Source organism: Hemitrygon akajei, unplaced genomic scaffold, assembly GCF_048418815.1.
Source record: "Hemitrygon akajei unplaced genomic scaffold, sHemAka1.3 Scf000092, whole genome shotgun sequence".
NCBI classification, from domain to species: Eukaryota; Metazoa; Chordata; class Chondrichthyes; order Myliobatiformes; family Dasyatidae; genus Hemitrygon; species Hemitrygon akajei.
Genome location: NW_027331978.1, coordinates 557,353 through 575,932, shown reverse-complemented (window position 1 = coordinate 575,932; position 18,580 = coordinate 557,353). Strand labels below are relative to the sequence as shown.

Genomic DNA, 18,580 nt, shown 5'->3' with positions numbered 1-18,580 from the left:
CGGGATCGAGGATTGGATAGAAATACGTGGCTGGGATGGGATAGCAGCCGCCATCTTGCTGACGGTGTTGGTGCTGCTGTTGCTCACTTGGTGTTTCAGTGTTCCTGTCCAGTGAGGCTCCGAAGGAATGTGAGTAGAAATTAGTGTTTATAAATATAGAAGCGACTTCAATGAAACCTGCACAAATCGGCAGGGAATTGTGGAACGGACAGGGATATGAATCGAACTCGTAACTCTGAGAACCGGGAGTTGGAGAGATGGGGATGGGAAGGTACAGCAGGAAAAATCAAAAATGTAGCTGGTGTAAAATGTGGCGGATGGGTCGGGCAGCGTGTGAGGGGCGAGGAGCAGAGTCACCGGTTCAGACGGGAGACCCTCAACCCGTCACGTGACCCAGGTTCTCGCTCCCATTTCAAACGCAGATCTGCAGAATCTCAGGTTTTCGCTTCCGAGGCCCCGCCCCCGCTCTCGCAGTCTCCGGATGGGCGGGGTTTTCTTTCCGTTCTCTGTTGAAGCGGATCGTCTGCTGGGAGCGGGTGGACCGATTTTTATCCGGGACAAATTGATCAAGTTCTCATCGGTCAGTATTGAGGCCGGTTACTAGGGTTGAACGCGACCGACAATTTCCCAACGGTGAGTACTGAAGCCGATCCCGGGGGAGGGAAACCTGATGTTGGGCAGAGAGTCCCGTTAACTTCCCTGAACTGGCGGCCTCGTCCGGCTTCCTTGACCACAACCTGTCGTGGTCGGTCCGGGTTATGGGGCCTTCACACCGAACCGCCTGAGATGTGCTGCCGCTCAACCCCTGGTGTTCTGGTCCCAGGAGTGGGATGAGGTGGTGATGCGGAGACTGAACCCATCCATTAAGATGTACCCGGTGAACTTTACCTCCATCACCCGGCCCGGTATCGGATACAAACTTCACCTGGATCGACGCCTGGCGTCGGTAATATTTTAAATATTTCCAGCACATTGGAAGCAGCTGTTCGGCCTGTTGTGTTCTTGCAGACAAAGGGTTAAACAGAGTAATCGCACCCTCGGGAGACTCCTCCACGTGTATGAGAAGTTCCATCTTTCCCAGTTCAGACAGGACAGTGAGATCCAGATCTCTCACGTCCTCTCAGGGGACTGGGAAGCTTATTTCCATCTTCTTTCCATTGCTACGACTTGCCGAAATGCTGACAGGGTTTCCCGATATCTGGCCCTATTAATGCGAGAATTAAGTCTTCTTCATTTATCTGGGTTTCTCGGAAATGTGTACACTCTCTCCGGAATTTCCAAAGGAGCAACCCAGGCTGTCTGATATTCCCACACGATTGGAACGGGGAATCTTTATTTTGTTTTCCATGTACAGAGGTAGAGTGAAAATCGTGTCTCCGGTATTCTCCACACAGATCAATACATTGCAGCAGTGCATTGAGGTAAAACAAATCATTCTGGTTACAGAGAAAGTGCAGTGCAGGTAGATATGTGGTGCAAGGTCACATCGATTTAGACTGTGAGGTCAGGAGTCCACTCATCCCGCTGTTCGCTTCTAACAGCAGAATGGACACCGTCCTTGTGTCCGGTGGCATGTTTCTGTTCTATTTTAACTTCGCCCCTATGGAGCATTAGAAGTGAGAATGTTCAGGGTTGTGGGGATCTTTCATTATGTTGGCTGCTTTACTGAGGCAGTGGGAAGAATAGACAGAGTCCATGGGGGGGAGGTTGGTTTCTATTACGTACTCAGCTCTATCTCTGTACTCCACTATTTCATTCAATTAAAGGAAGAGCAGTAGCTATATGAAGATGTGAAGTTTCGGATGTGATACTTACTGCGGTGAATTGATAAAGTGTATCGAGTAGAAAATGGCATATACCAAAATTCTTATTGTTTGTTCTGGTTTTGTAGAATTGGAATCTGTCATCTACTCGTGCGTACTATTATTTCAGGGTCTGTGTATTGCGGGAGGAACATCAGAGATCGCCCTTCATCCCCTTCCCCCTTCAGGCTCCATCTGCTCATTCCCTGCCGATCTGGTTCAACCTCTGTCCAGCCTCTGTCCCACCAACTCAGTGATATATATCAACCATCTTATCCAATCTTTGTCCAATCTGTATCCCACCAACTCAGTGATATATATCAACCATATTGTTCAAACCCTGTCCAACCTGTATCCCATCAGTATATATCAACCATCTTGTTAATCCTCGATCCAGTCTGTATCCCACCACCTCAATGATATATATCAACCATCTTGTTCAACCTCTGCCCAGACTGCTCCCATTGCTGCAATGATATATTTCAGCAATCTCTCCTTCAAACTTTGTCTTCATGTGAAGTTTTGCTTTGCATCTTTTCCAGAATTGTTCTTTTGACAGTTAGGACTACCAGAGGTTTAATTGAACACAGCACGTGGCAGGGTAAAAGCAGCCATTTCAATTTTAGTTTCACCGTTACAAAATGGCTACAGTGTTAACCTTTGCCATAATGTAACCCATAGCATCTGAAGTTGAGTTTGTTATTTCATTTTTTGTTTATTTTCGGTGAGACATTTCCTCTGTTTCCAGGGTAACGGCCCCTCAGAGCTGCAGCAAGTGTTGCAGTTTGTATCGCTCTGTGGTCACCGCCTCTCAGCGTAGAGACAGTGGCCTCGGGAGCAAATGTAACAGAGTGATAGTGGGAGGAAAGGATGCTGTGAGCATTGACTGTGTGGGATGTATTACACCAGGGTCAGAATGAACTCAGATCTAACAGAGTGGTTGGGGTGGGGTGGCATTTACAGTTCAGGGTGGCAATCAGTTTACTATCTGTGCATTAAAATGAAGAGGGAGAAAATACTACAGTTGCAGGAAATTTAAAGTGAAGAGCAGAAAATAATGGAAACGCTCAGCAGATCGGCAGCATCTTGGACAGTCTCAGTTACGGAACTGGGCCTTCCACCATTTGTTCATTCAGAGATGTAGTCTGATGTACTGAGTTCCCAGCATTTTCTACTTTATAATTTTATATTTTGTTCCTGCTACACTGCAGGAAACATGGCAGCCAGCTGTGCTGGGCAAGATCCCACACAGCAGGAAGATTGTGATCAAATGTGCTCGGTTTAGCTGCTGGGATCAGGCTGAAGTGTATCCGTATCCTCTATACAGACCGTGGAACCACCCTGAGCACCGGCTCCGGCAGGGGGTCATTTGGCTCCAATTCCACCTTAGTCTGTGAATCGGAAATCGCAGGAACACCACGGAAAATCGCCGGCATCAAATCGTCTTTGTATGGGTCATAATATTGGGCTGGTGATTCTGAGGATATGGAACTGGCAGTTTACGGGCTTCAGTCCAGGTTGGTAATTCTGCAGCTGGGATCGGAATTTTCTCAGTCCGCAGTGAAGCTGAAGTCTCGGGATGTTGGACATTGGTTATCGGATAATCACCATCTACACTGCCTAATAGGACATCATATCTGTCAAGTATTTTGGAGATTATTTAAGAGTTAACTGGGGAGTTGGGTTGTTGTTGGTTTGCAGTGATGTTGTTCATCTGAACTTTGGTAAAGTCTGTAACAAGATCCCGCATGGCAGCTGATCGGGAAGGTTCGGTCACGTGGGTTTCACGGGGACCTGGCGAGGTGGAATCACACAGGGCTCGAGAACAAGAAACAGAGGGAGATGATTAAAGATGATTTTAGCGAATTGAGCCCTGTGATGAGTGGGATGTGTGTGTCAGTATCGAGACCTCTGTAATTCACTGTTCATGCCATTGATTTGTATATGAATGTACATGGCACGGTGAGCAAGTTTGAATTAAATTGAATTGAATTGATTTCTTAAATCCTTCACATACATGTGGAATAAATTTTTTTACGTTACGTCTCGGTCAAAATGTGCAATGAAAGTAATGTATAATAACTTATAATATATTGAACAGTCCATATACTATAGTGTACACTCAATTGAGCGTGAGTTAACTAGTCTGATGGCCTGGTGGAAGAAGCTGTTCCGGAGCCTGTTGGTCCTGGCTTTTATGCTGCTGTACCATTTCTCGGATGGTAACAGCTGGAATAGATTGTGGTTGGGATGACTCTAGTCCCCAATGATCCTTCGGGCCCTTTTTACACACCTGTCCTTGTAAATGTCCTGAATAGTGGGAAGCTCACAACTACAGATACGCTGGGCTGTCCGCACCACTCTCTGCAGAGTCCTGCAATTGAAGGAAGTAAAGTTCCCATACCAGATAGAGATGCAGTCAGTCAGGATGCTCTCAGTTGTGTCCCTGTAGAAAGTTCTTAGGATTTGGGGGCCGATACCGAACTTCCTCAACCGTCTGAAGTGAAAGACGTGCTTTTGTGCCTTTGTCACCGCACAGCTGGTGTGAACAGACCAGGTGAGATCCTCGGTGATGTGGATGCCGAGGAACTTAAAGCTGTTCACCCCCTCAACCCCCAGATCGATTGATGTCAATAGGGGTTAGCCCGTCTCCTTTCCTCCTGTCGTCCACAGCCAGCTCCTTTGTTTTTGCGACATTGAGAGGAAGGTTGTTACTTTGCCGCCACTGTGTCAGAGAGATGACCTCTTCCCTGTAGGCCACCTCCTTATTGCTTGAGAGGAGGCCAATCTATGTGGTGTCGTCGACAAACTTAATTAGCAGATTAGAGCTGTGGGTGGCGACACAGTCATGTGCATACAGGGAGACTAAATTCGGGAGACTGGCTTATAAGGCAACAGGTGACACTGAATTTCAAAGACATCTTGGTCAGTTACGGAGATGGGCTGAGTAATGCCAAATGGTTTTCAACTTGGACAAGTGAGCGATGGTGCATCTTGGACAGTCAAACTAAGCGGGGCTGGTATAGTGAATGGGAGGGCACCAAGAGTTGTGGAATAGAGCGACCTGGGAGTACAAGAGTACAGTAACTGAAAGTGTACGTGCAAGTATAGAGGGTGGAAAAGAAGGATTTAATCATGCTGGCCTTCATCAGTTAGGGCATTGAGTTCTGGATGATGGGCATTATATTGTTGGTGTGGCTACACAGAGTATTCTGTACAGTTGTGTTGACCCTGCTGTAGGAAATATACTATCAAGTTGGATCGGGAGCAGGCGAGATTGCTGAAGATGTTGCCTGGACTAGAGGGCCGAGTCATTGGAAGAGGTTGGCCGAGTTGGATCTTTATTCGAGAGGAGAATGAGGGTGACATTGTAGCAGTTTATGAAATCAAGTGGCATAGATAATGTGGTGGACCGTGGTATTATCCCCAGGGTTCAAGATTCAAGATTGTTTACAAGTGTGAAGGAGAACAAAATAATTGTTATTCTGAATCCAAAGCAAGTCCTTGTAAATCTCCTCTGTGCTCCCTCTATAGCAGCCATATCGTTTCCTGTAGTGAGGTGACCAGAACTGAAAACTGTACTCCCAAACGGGGTCTAATCAAGGTCTTATATATCTGTAACATTACCTCATGCTCTTGAACTCAATTCCATGGCTGATAAATGTCAACTGATATGCTTTCTTATCAACACTGTCAACGTGGGCAGCAGCTTTGAGTGTTCTATCGATACTAACCCCAAGATCTCACTGATCCTCCAGATTGACAAGAGTATTACCATTAATATTATATTATCTTGAAATTTGACCGAAATGAACCGCTTCACGCTTATCAGTATTGAACTCCATCTGCCACTTCTCTGCCCAGTTCTGCATCCTATCGATGTTGCACTGTAACATGTGCCAACCCTGCTGACGATCCACAACACTCCCAACTTTTGTGTCGTCAGCAAACCTACTAACCCATCCTTCAACTTCCTCATCCGGGTCAGTTGTAAAAATCACAAAGAGAAGGGTTCCCAGAACAGACCCAATGGAACACTATCGGTCATCATCATCCATGCAGAATACAAAATATCGACAACCGCCCTTTGCCTTCTGTCGGCTTGCCAATTCTGGATCCACAAAGCAAGGTCTCCTTGTATCCCATCCCTCATTATTTTCTGAATGAGCTTTCCATGGGGAACCGTAGCTAACCTCTTACTGAAATCCATATACAGTACTTCCACTGCTCTACCTTCATCAATGTGTTTTGTTACATCCTCAAAGAATCAATTCAATCAGGTTCATGCTAACTATCCCTAATCAGATTATGTCTCTCCAAATGCTTACTGGTCTATAATTTCCTCAGTTATCTACTCTCTTTCTTAAACAAGGGAACAACATTTGCAAACTTCCAATTCTCTGGTACATCTCCCCACCTCATTGATGATGTGAAGATCATCGTCAGGGGATTAGCAATCTCCTCCCTCGATTCATATAGTAGCATGGGGTATATCTCGTTCAGTCCCGGCGACTTATCTAACTTAAAAGCACTCAAAAGATCCAGCGCATGCTCTTTCTTAAAGTCCATACACTCATGTGTTTCAGTCTGCGGTAAGTCATCCCCACAATTGCCAAGGTCCTTTTCACTGGTGAAAACGGAAGCAAAATACTCAGTATCTCAGAATATTCAAATGATCGGCAGGTTGAGAAATATCTGTTGAGAATGTAGCGGTGAAATGTAACCAAGCTAATTGCCATTGCTGGCGACCCCCCCACAGGTTTGTTCTACTTACATGATGTGCCCTCAAATCCAATAATGATTGTTACAAATGTCAGTGATAAGTATTCGATCCTTTATTAGCAATCAGTAAACATACAATCTTGAAGCGATGAAACTGATCTGTACCCAAGTTTAAGTTCAGCGTATCTGAGTGGATAATAACAAAATATATGACATCCGTCAGTCCCCAGCTGGGTAATGTAGTAGGCCTCCGTTAGTCTCGATAGACATGGATTTGCACCTTGGAAATTTTCCAGGGCGCAAGCCTGGGCAAGGTTTTTTTTCTTATGGAAGATCTTTCTTACGCCACCAATGTTGTCTGAAGGAAGGGCATTAGATAGATAGATACTTTATTCATCCCCAAGGGGAAATTCAATGTTCCTCCAGTATGATATCACATAAACACAAGACAGACCAAGACTAACTGACCAAAAAAACCACATAATTATAACATACAGTTACAACAGTGCAAAGCAATACCATAATTTGATAAGAGCAGACCATGGGCACGGTAAAAAAAAGTCTCAAAGTCCCAGATAGCCCATCATCTCACGCAGATGGCAGAAGGAAGAAACCTCCAACGTGGCAAAACTTCCCGATGCAGCCTCTGGAAGCACCCGAGCACAGCCAACTGTGAGTCCGTCCGAAAACTTCCGACAACTTCGTGTCTCCGACCAGCCCTCCGACACCGAGCACCGAGCACCATCTCTGCCGAGTGCTTCAACCCCGGCTCCGGCCACCAAGTAACAGGCAAAGCCGAGGATTCGGGGCCTCCCTCTCTGGAGATCTCTCCGATCGCTCAGTAGCAGCGTCAGCAGCACAGGCATGTCAGAAGTTTCGCCAGATGTTCCTCCGTGCTTCACACATCCGTCTCAATCAAATCAGGATTGTGCACGGCCCCTACTTACAGATAACGGATATTCCTTACTGGAGTGGCCGCTGCGCCCTGCGTCGTCGCGCCGCCATCTTGATGTTTACTGTGTACTGCATGGAACAAAGCACAAATATATAACTGACTCCCTTTGCGTGTACCACACCCCCACTGATGCAACTAGTTACCATAAAAAAACATCATAAATACACAACGCAGGATGCAATGCTGATAGAGAACCGATACACGGCTCCTACACACAGACTCAGCTCTGATACAGGGTCTGCCACCTGAAATATTAACATTTTCTCTGTCTTGTTGAATAATTCCAGCATCTTATTTATGTTAATGATTTTTCCCAACTTGTTGTTTTGGATGTATGGCATGTTGACATTGTGTTTAACAAGGTGTCATATAACTAACTATCTGATAATAGCCAGGTGATAGGCTCAAAGAAATCTTAACCAAATTTTGGTGCTGATAATGGTCTTAAAGTCCTGCTGGAAAAAAAAACTATAGTGGTTCAGGACAAGATGTCAGGATGTTATAGGTGATATTGCATTGTTCAGGATGTCAGAGTGTCTCTCTATAGACTCAAATCCTATATTGCCGTAGGTGTCAATGCCAGGCGATGTTAAACTGAAAGGAGACGGTGAGAATCAGGTGTGGCTGAGAAATCTGTATAATGCAGTGACGAGAGGAATCGTCAGCATCGTCTCATCGTCAGCAGAAATGTTTCAGCCCACACTGCTGAAACACTTGTCCATTACTCACCACAGCGCCACCAGTGGTAGGAGGACCAAAGCAGTGGGCGCTGTCTGCTCAACTGCCTTGCCATTCCGTAGACGCAACACTCCTGGTCTAGGACAAAAGATTGGTTCCAAAAAGGGAATTGCCTGCAATACAGAGAGTAGATACCCTGGAGAATCCTGGTCGAGTGTACAATCCATGGAGAGATCGAAAATGGACATTGTGTGACTGTGGGTGGATGGGCGCAGGTGGATCAGGTGGACCCTACCCTCAAGTGTTCAGTGGATCGGCCCAAGATTTTTGGAAGAGTTTGCCTCCGTTTAAAAACAAAACAGTATTCTCCTTTAATTAATGGCTGACCCTCCTGTTATTGTTTTGTTTTGTTACAGAACAGTAAAAACTGATCACGCCTGTCCCCAAAATGCGTCAAGGTTCGAGCAGTGGAGGAGTTCCAGTGACGTCAACATCAGGAAAGGACACGGGTATGTTGGCGAATTATTTAAATTTATAAATACTCTGCGGATTCTGCGTCTGGATTTAATGCAATATAGGCAATTCACAAAATATTTGTGAAAACTGAGCAGGGAGATGAGAGAGAGAGAGAGAGTTGACATCTCTGGGGAAATACAGTCACACGTGGAAGGAGTACATTTATCATCTGCTCCTGCTCCTCTAACAGATTGCGATGCACATTAAAATAGCGAGTTACTCCAGAAGACAAGACATTCTGCAGATGCTGAAAGTTTCTGGCAACAAAAAGACACACAAAATATTCGCAGAATTCAGCAGGTCAGGCAGCATCCATGGACAGGAATAAACAGTCAACATTTCAGATCAGGACCACAAGGAATAGAAAGTAATGTGACAATATCTAGAATTTCTGTCCCCTCATTTCCAGTCTGATGAAGGGCCTTGGCCTGAAACGTTGATTGTTTATTCTCCTCCATAGATGTTGCCTGACCTGCTGAGTACCTGCAGCATTTTGTGAGATGTGCCAGAGATTTGCTGAGGAAGGGGTTGACCAGGTAGGCAGACAGTAACCCAGAGCAAAGCGGTGTTGATGGGCAGTACCAGGAGAGTGATAGTGATGGTTTACTATATTCTCAGCAACAAGCAGAGTCCTTTCAAAACAGGGAGGTATTTTCCTGGGGACACGAAAGAGCAGACTTCAACAGATGGAACTATGCCACCTCCTACACCCCCGGCGACCCCTACCCTCCGGCTCAAACCCTTTTTCCCACATATATATTTCGGACTGTATTTTGTTTTTAATTTTTTTTATTGAGTTTTCAAATGATTACAGAAAGAAAATAAATCTACCCTTCCCCCTCCCCTTAACCCCTCCCCCTAACATCCCTATAGAAGAAAAGAAAAAGAAAAAGAAGAAAAAAGAAAGAAAGAAAGAATGCCTGGATATTGGAAGATCCCCACATGCTCCACGGAGTTCATAATAACTTTAGTATATATATATATTTATTTATTTCCCCAAATAACCAATTATTTTATCTTCCGAGCACCTATATATTTAATCCTGTCTTTTGTAAATAAGGGCGCCAAATTTTCAAAAATGTTTCATATTTATCTCTTAAATTATAAGTAATTTTTTCAAGTGGAACACAGCTGGAAATTTCATTCTTCCAACGATCTATACTTAAGTATGAATCCGATTTCCAAGTAACTGCAATAGCCTTTTTGGCTACTGCCAGTGCAATTTTTATGAATTCTTTCTGATATTTATCAATTAGGGTTTCAGTTTTATCCCTTCAATATCGCCGAATAAAAATAATATTGGGTTATGTGGAAGTTGTGTTCCAATAATTTGTTCCAGTAAAACTCTTAAATTTGTTCAGAAAGGTTGAATTTTAGAACAAGACCAAGTAGAATGTAAAAAAGTACCAATTTCTTGGTTACATCGGAAACCAAAATATTGAAATAATGGAATCAACTTGATCGTAAAATTCTGAGTTAAAAAAGGGATATTTTGAAATACATATAAAAATTTTGGTAAAATTATCATTTTAACTGCATAAGTTCGACCGACTAACGAAAGTGTAAGTGGATTCCATCTACAAAATAATTGCTTCTTAAAAACCACTAAAGGAACCAAATTAGCTTTATAAAGATAATTATAATTTTAGTGATAATAATACCTAAATATTGAAATGAGTCCGTAAGTCTAAAAGGAATGTCATCATATATAGAAGCAGAATCATTCAGAGGAAATAATTCACTTTTATGAAGGTTTAGTTTAAATCCTGAAAACTTTCCAGAATCATTTAATAGTTTCAATAAGCCAGGAATAGATTCTTCAGGATTCGAAATAAAACTAAAAGATCGTCAGCATAAAGAGAGATCTTATGAACAATCCCAGTTATAAAAATTCAATGAATATCTTTAGCTTTACAAAGTGCAATAGCCAAGGGTTCCAGCACCAAATTAGATAACAAAGGATTTAACAGACATCCTTGTCTCATACCCAATGAAAGCCGAAAAAAGATCTGCAAATGTTAGTAATAACAGTAGCAATAGGGCTTTTATATATCATTCTAATCCACATTAAAATTAATACCAAAGCCGAATTTCTCTAAAACATTAAATAAGTATCTCCATTCAACTCTATCAAATGCCTTTCAGCATCAAGAGACACGACACATTGGGAAACCTTAAAGAAGGATGAATCTATAACATTTAACAATCTTCGGTCATTAGAAAAGGAATAACGGCCCTTTATTAAACCTAAACACGAGGAATATCTGCGGATGCTGGAAATTTAAGCCTTATAAAACCTGTTTGATCTTGAGAAATAATTTTAGCTAAAATATGTTCCAACCGATTAGCCATTATTTTTGAGAGAATTTTAGCATCCATATTTAATAATAGACTTGGTCTATATGAAGCACAGTCAGTATAATCTTTATCTTTCTTAAGAATTAAAGAAATAGAAGCTTCATCAAATGTGGGAGTTAAATCTCCTGTCAAAAAAGAATTTTTAAATGTTTCCAACATATATGAAGAGAGCAATTTTTCAAATTTTTATAAAATCCTACAGAATACCCATCCAGTCCAGGAGCTTAACGAGATTGCAATGAAAAATTAGCTTTCTAAATTTCCCTTTCAGTAATAGGAGCATCAAGAGTTTGTTGATCCGCAGCAGAAATTTGAGGAAAATCAGTCTTTTGTAAAACGGCATTCATTTTAGAAGAATCAACTGGAAACTGAGATTTCTGAAGTTCAATATAAAAGTCTTGAAAATTTTTATTAATATTTTCATAATTGCATACTAAATAACATCTCCCATACGAATTTTAAAAATTTCTCTTTTAGCTCCAGCTGCTTTTAATTGAGATGCTAATAGATTGTTACTTTTATCTCAAAACACATAAAATTGACATTTCAATTTTAGTAAATTTCTTTTAATAGGATAAGTTAATAATAAATTATATTGCAATTGGAGTTCAACTCTTTGTTTAAATAAATCAATGTTAGGAGAGACTGCATAAATATTATCCAAGTCTTTTATTTGTTTGGAAATCTTCTCTAACTATGTTTTTGTCTGTTTCGTAAGCTTAGCTGAATAGGAAATTATCTGACAGCGCAGATATGCTTTCAATGTATCCCATATAAGCAATTTTGAAACATCTCACGTATTGCTAATGTTATGATCCCAGCCCCCTCCTTTGTGAGAATCGCAAGAGCCCTAGTGAAGGGGGTTCAATGACCTAAGAGAAGAGAAAGATACGTGCGGTGTCCCTCGTTTCACGGCGAGGCAAAAGCTGGCGACTGTGGTCATTGTCTCGTGGAGACACCTTTGTGAACTGGGAACTGTACTACGTGTATACCCTCAGGGCAACATGGGTGGAGAGACGGAGAGAGATTGCATCATCCAAACCTGATTGACATCTGAGACCCCGTGAGTTCAGATAAAAGAGGGGTTGTAAAGACGCCCCCCCCCCCCAGAGACGCACCAGAAAACACGCTAGAAATCCTGTGACAGCGTTTAATAGCGACAGCCGGTGGGGGGCTCGTGTGCGTCTTTTCCTTGCCTGGGATTGGCGACCTCACATCGGAAGAATGGCTTTAGCTACGGGAGAGGCCATAATTGAACGGCCACCCCCCAACGAGACTCCGACGGATCGAACTCATAAAGGTTGGAAAAACCCGCCGGGTAACTGTTCCATTCTATACCTATCTCTCTCTCTCTCCAACAAAGTGCACCACCGCGACACCCAAAAGACTGCAGCTGGTGGAACTGCAGTGACCTCGAGAGACTTTTTATATTTTCATTGGACAAAATATTACCCCTAGACAACGATCGAGCTTATTTCTTATTGATTATTACTATTCCTGCGCTTTAGATTGAGTATTGACGACGTATGTTATCTGAATATTTGTATTAACCTTACTTCTGTGCCCCTTTATAAATAAAAACTTCTAAAAGATAGTGCAATCAGACTTCAACGGATCTCTCTATCTTTGCTGGTAAGTGATCCAGTTATGGGATACGTAACACTAAAAAGAAAAAAAAAATCTTTTATCTGAGTCTCAACAAATTTGACAAAATCCAGACTTCGTAATAAATTTTCAGGAAAACACCAAGGCAAATTTGCAATAACGGCATCATTCAATTCAAAAGCTAAATTAAAGGCGCATGATCCGAAAGAACTATAGCATCATATTCACATTTCTGGACTTTGGACTAAAATCGGGGATCAACTATGAAGTAATCGATTTCCGAATATTTTTTGTGAACGTGAGAAAAAAAAAGAATAATAACTCCTGGGTTTGCCAAGTTCAACAGTCTCAGTTTGCGGAGAATGGTGCTGGGAAAAAGAAATCAAGTAACGGTAATTCTGAGAGCAAAAACGTTTTGTTAATGAGAGATTAGTGGAGAAAGGCGGGTCTGATTTAATCTGCCAGGATGACGACAGTAACTCAAATAATCACGAACTGCTGCACTGTGCAGAGAGGCATCACTGGACGCGTAACGTGTCGAACATTGAACTGGACGGGCTACGGCAGTAGAAAACAACGGACATACAATCAGTGGCCGTATTATTAGGTACCGGAGGAGCACAATACAGTGCACATAGCCATTTGTTATCAACAGCCAATGAGATTTAACTCATAAAGTTTTATTTTAAATATCACTGACAGATACTTGTTGTCTTTGCTGGAATAGCACACTCACTCCTGCAGAAAAATCAGGCGGATCCGCAAAGCCACACAATTTTAAAGACAGTGATTAAATGGTAGAAAAACTAGAATTCCTGCCGTCACAAGGGGGCGTATTAATACATCGTAACGTTGCCCACCCAGTACAGTCTCTGTGTTTACTCTATGCTGAGCTCCTGATTCTGGTTCCAGCGCATCCGAGCACCGGAATTCTGTGGGACCAAACAGTAAGTGAACACACTCTGGACAATATTTAGTTGACAACACACACATAAACCTGGACGTCACACTCACCAGCACGTACTCCAGACCCTGCTCCACAGCGCCAGAACTAAACGACACAAAAACTCATTCGAGCCAATTGTTCCGATATGCTGTTCGATCCAGGCTTAATTTCGAACCTCTGTACACGGCGACAAAGATTACATACAGTATCTTACGACAAATCGATCAGCTCCAGGGAGAAACCGCGACCCGCATCCTGGTTCAGATCGGGTGGTGTCATCGCATTAATGTATTGTTTACTTTGGGACCAATTGACTGTCAGACTGTAAACTTCAGTGACAGCTGAGGGCAGAAATCGCTGTGGGCTTATAGAAAAGACACAGCAGCAGGATGGGCCATGTGAACTCTGGTAAAAAGTTACAATTTTCGAATAATCTTTTGAACACTGGACATTCCTTTTCGCCATATCTAACTGTGCCTCGGCAACCTGGAGCAGCACCGATCTCAGAGTCAACAACTTTATAAAGCAATCTTAAATATTTGTCCACAATGGGGCCATTACAAATGATGAGCAAGGCAGCAGCTATGTGGTGATTGCAAACTATAGATAACCACGTCCAAACGAATGCAACCTATTTCACAAGCAGATTAGTGTTCACTTACTGGGAAAAAAATAACCTTATCAATCAGATGACTTTCATGACTAATGGGTCTATTTACGTTACTCCCGTCGGTGTATTACCCCGCTATCACCGTTACTTTACAAATACCTGAGCTGTTTAAAGAAGAGGAAGTACTGGCGCTGTTAAGGAATATAAACGTGGATAACTCTCCGGACCTGACAGGATATTCGTTAGGATCTTAAGGGAAGTTTGTGTAGAAATAGCTGGGGCTCTGAAAGAAATATTTCAAATTTCACTGGAATAGGTGGTGGTGCCGGAGGATTGGCGTATTTCTCATGTGGTTCTATTGTTTAAAAAGGGTTCTATGAGTAAACCTAGCAATTACAGGCCTGTAATTTTGAAGTCAGTGGTGGGCAAATTAATGGAAAGTATTCTTAGAGATGGTATATGTAATTATCTGGATAGACAGGGTCTGATTAGGAGCAGTCAACATGGATTTGTGCAAAGAAGATCATGTTTGACAGATCTTATTGAATTTTTGAAGAGGTTACCAGGAAAATTGACGAGGGTAAAGCAGTGGATGTTGTCTATATGGAGTTCAGTAAGGCCTTTGACAAGGATCCACACGGATGGTTAGTTTGGAAGTTTCAATCGTTAGGTATTAATATTGAAGTAGTAAAATGGATTCAACAGTGCCTGGATGGGAGATGCCAAAGAGTAGTGGTGGATAACTGTATGTCAGGTTGAAGACCGGTGACTAGTGGTCGGCCTCAAGGATCAGTACTGGGTCCAATGTTGTTTGTTATATAAATTAATGATCTGGATGATGGGGTGGTAAATTGGATCGATAAGTATGAAGATGATACTAAGATAGGTGACGTTGTGGATAATGAAGTAGGTTTTCAAAGCTTACAGAGAGATTTAGGCCAGTTAGAAGAGTGGGTTGAAAGATGGCAGATGGAGTTTAATGCTGATAAATGTGAGGTGCTACATTTTTGTAGGACTATTCAAAATAGGGCATACATGTTAAATGGTAGGGTATTGAGGAATGCAGTAGAACAGGGTGATCTAGGAATAATCGTGCATAGTTCCCTGAAGGTGGAATCTCGTGGATAGGGTGGTGAAGAAAGCTTTTGGTATGGTGCCCTTTATAAATAAAAGCATTGAGTATAGGAGTTGGGATGTAATGTTAAAATTGCACAATGGATTGGTGAGACCAAATTTGGAGTATTGTGTACAGTTCTGGTCACCGAATTATAGGAAGGATGTCAACAAAATAGAGTACAGAGAAGATTTACTAGAATGTTGCCTGGGTTTCAGCACCTAAGTTACAGAGAAAGGTTGAATAAGTTAGATCTTTATTCTTTGGAGCGTAGAAGTTTGAGGGGGGACTTGATAGAGGTTTTTAAAACTATGAGTGGGTATAGATAGAGTTGACTTGGATAAGCTTTTTCCATTGAGAGTAGTGGAAATTTAAACAAGAGGACATGAGTTGAGAGTCAGGAGGTAAAAGTTTAGGGGTAACACAAAGGGGAACTTCTTTACTCAGAGAGTGGTAGCTGTGTGGAATAAGGCTCCACTAGAAGTGGTAGAGGCAGTTTCGATATTGTCATTTTTTAAAAAATGGATAGGTATATGGGCAGTAAAGGAATGGAGGGTTATGTGCTGAGTGCAGGTCGGTGGGATGAGCTGAGAGTAAGCATTCGACACGGACTAGAAGGGCTGAGATGGCCTGTTTCTGTGCTATAATTGTTATCTGGTTATATGGTTATATGTGAGGTGATGGACATTCAAATGATGTAGAACTTGTGCAATGAAAGGCAAGGCGCTGACAAGTCAGTTCACTGAAAAGCAAGATGGTGAAAAAAGCGTTTAGCATGCTAGCCTTCATCAGTTATTGTGTAGAATTTAAGGGCGGGGCTTTAATTGCAGTTACATAAGTTGTTGTTGAGACCACTTTTGGAATATTATGTACAATTTTGGTTACCCTGTTATAGGAAAGACGCTGCAAAGTTGTAGAGGGTGCAGAAGAGATTTACGAGGATGCTTTTTGGGCTCGAGAGCCTGGGTTACACAGAGTTTAGCCATGCTGGACCTTTATTCCTTGGAGAATGAGAGGCGACCTCAGAAGTTTAAAATCATAAGGGGTATTGGTAAGGTGGATTGTCATTATTGGAGAGTTGGAGAGTACAACATGAGAGCCCACAGATACAAGAGAAGAGGGGAAAAATTGAAAAGGAGACCTTGGGATAACTTCTGTACACGGAGGACCGTGAGTACTCGGAAGAAGCTACTAAAGGAAGTGGTTGAAGTGGGATCAACTGCAACATTTAACAGGCATTTGGACGGGTACATGGAAGGGAGAGGCTTGGAGAGTTATGGGCCAAACTAGACAACTGGGACTAGCAGGGAGGATGCTGTGGTTGGTATGGACCAGTTGAGCCGAAGGGCCTGTTTAGATCGCATTACTCTAGGATTCCATAATTCTAAAGTGACACAAGTTGCATCCCTGTGCAAATAGTTTTACTTGTACACATCGTTCTGCTATCAGTCACTGGCGTCTTTTCAGGGCTCATGGCATCCAAGGTTTTACTCATACACATTGTGGATCATTCTAACTATCTGCCCTGTTCTGCTGTCAGTTAATTGTGCTTTCTCTTGGCTCCTGGAGTCCAAGGTTCACTGCTCTTCATGAAGCGTAAATTCCTGCCATTGGTGATGCTGGTGCCGTTTTCCTTCAATAGATATGGGCCTGCGATGGCTTCGCTGTCTTGTCACAATTGCTAACGACTGAATGTCTGGGTGGAAGTAGCCTTGCCTTTGGGACTAGTTATGCCTTAGTTGTAGCCTTCCATAAAGTGGCTTGACCAATGGATGGCAGCGTGGGTGGGCCACTGCTAATTTAACTTCGTATACAATTCTCTGGTTAAAATAGAAGCAGGAAGCCAAGGTCCTTGAGTATACTTCTCTTTGTTTCTCCTATTGTAGGCATACATAGACCAGGTTGAAGTGCCCTGGAAATCAGATGCTTTCAGTAGCTGTACTAACACGTTACCTTCCCTGCACTGCCATATATTCGGTTACTAATATAACAGATCAATAACAGATCATCTTCCATAGTATCAATAACCTGTGAACTCAAACTGAATGTTGAGCGAGCTGGGGCCTTCCTCTTTAGAGCAAAGGGGGAGGACAAGTGAATTGATAGAGGCGTATAAGCTGATAAGATGCACAGACAGAATGGAGAGCCAACAACATTTTCCCAGGGCAGAAAGGGCTAATATGATAGGGCATAATGTTAAGGTGATTAGAGAAATGTTTAGGGGATTGTCAGAAGTAGTATTTTTTTAAAAACAAAATGGTGGGTGTATGGAATGCACAGCCTGGGTAGTGATAAGGATAGATGCATCAGTGAGATTTAAAGGCTTTTAGATAGACACATGGATGAAGGAAAAATGGAGAGCTATTTGAGAGAGTAGGGATAAATTGATCTTGGAGCAGATTAAATGGTTGGTGCAACATCATGGGCCAAAATGCCTGCATTGTGCTCTATTGCTCTATGTCTCAGTTCAGTTTAAGCCCCAAGAGGAGTGATGAGAGCTGTGAAGAGAGGTGGAATACAGCCGTTGGAATCATATATCTTTAATGCCCAGAAATAAACTATGCGATTTTCAGTTTAATGACAGAGATGGTATCCCATAGGTAGATTTGTTTTTCTGCTGGAATGGAATGCTTCAGGTCAATTAAACTTTCAACAGTGTGTAGGGCCCTGCCTATTCCTTACCTCACCATCAGTTTGAGGTCAATATTACAAAGCATTAGTGAAACCTCATTACAGTGTGAAACTTCCCATTCTTCTCAAGGTATCATGTAAATGTAAAGTTTTCTTGAATTAATCCATATCTTTTTCTCTACTTCAGGTGAAAGATGAGAAGATATCGGCGATTCTATGAGAACGTAGTGTTGACTGTTTTGATTACTCTGGGATTATTCTTCATGTTCCGGGATAATGACAAATGTCGAGAGACTGATAATGTTGCAGAAACTGTTCAATCGCAATGACCTGCCCAAGGTTTGTTACTGCTGATGCAACTAAATCAGTGCTCAAGCCCAAAGTGCCACGCGAACACGACATTGTTGCACCTGTCCTCATTTCATCAAGAGAAAGAGCACATAAAAAACTTCTTGATGTATAAACACTGTCGAGAATTTGACATGATTCTAAATGTCCCAGACAAATGTGGTGGTCGAGAAGGATCTCAGAATGTCTTCCTGCTCCTGGTGATCAAATCTGACCCTTTCAACCAGGATCGGCGGGAAATGTAAGGAAGACCTGGGGCAGAGAACGCGAATTCAATGGGGTCCTAATTAAGAGA

At 42.4% G+C, this 18,580-nt stretch overlaps 1 long non-coding RNA gene across 2 annotated transcripts; it reads left to right on the top strand.

The window, feature by feature from the left end:
* Positions 1–446: 446 nt before the first annotated feature.
* LOC140722905 (uncharacterized) lies at positions 447–18,239 on the top strand. 2 transcript variants are annotated; one of them, XR_012097769.1, is made up of 3 exons: positions 447–633; positions 8,579–8,666; positions 18,125–18,239. It is a non-coding gene; the product is annotated as an uncharacterized lncRNA (long non-coding RNA). The 2 variants fall into 2 exon arrangements; XR_012097768.1 differs by having other exon boundaries at positions 8,574–8,666.
* The last annotated feature ends 341 nt before the right edge of the window (positions 18,240–18,580 follow it).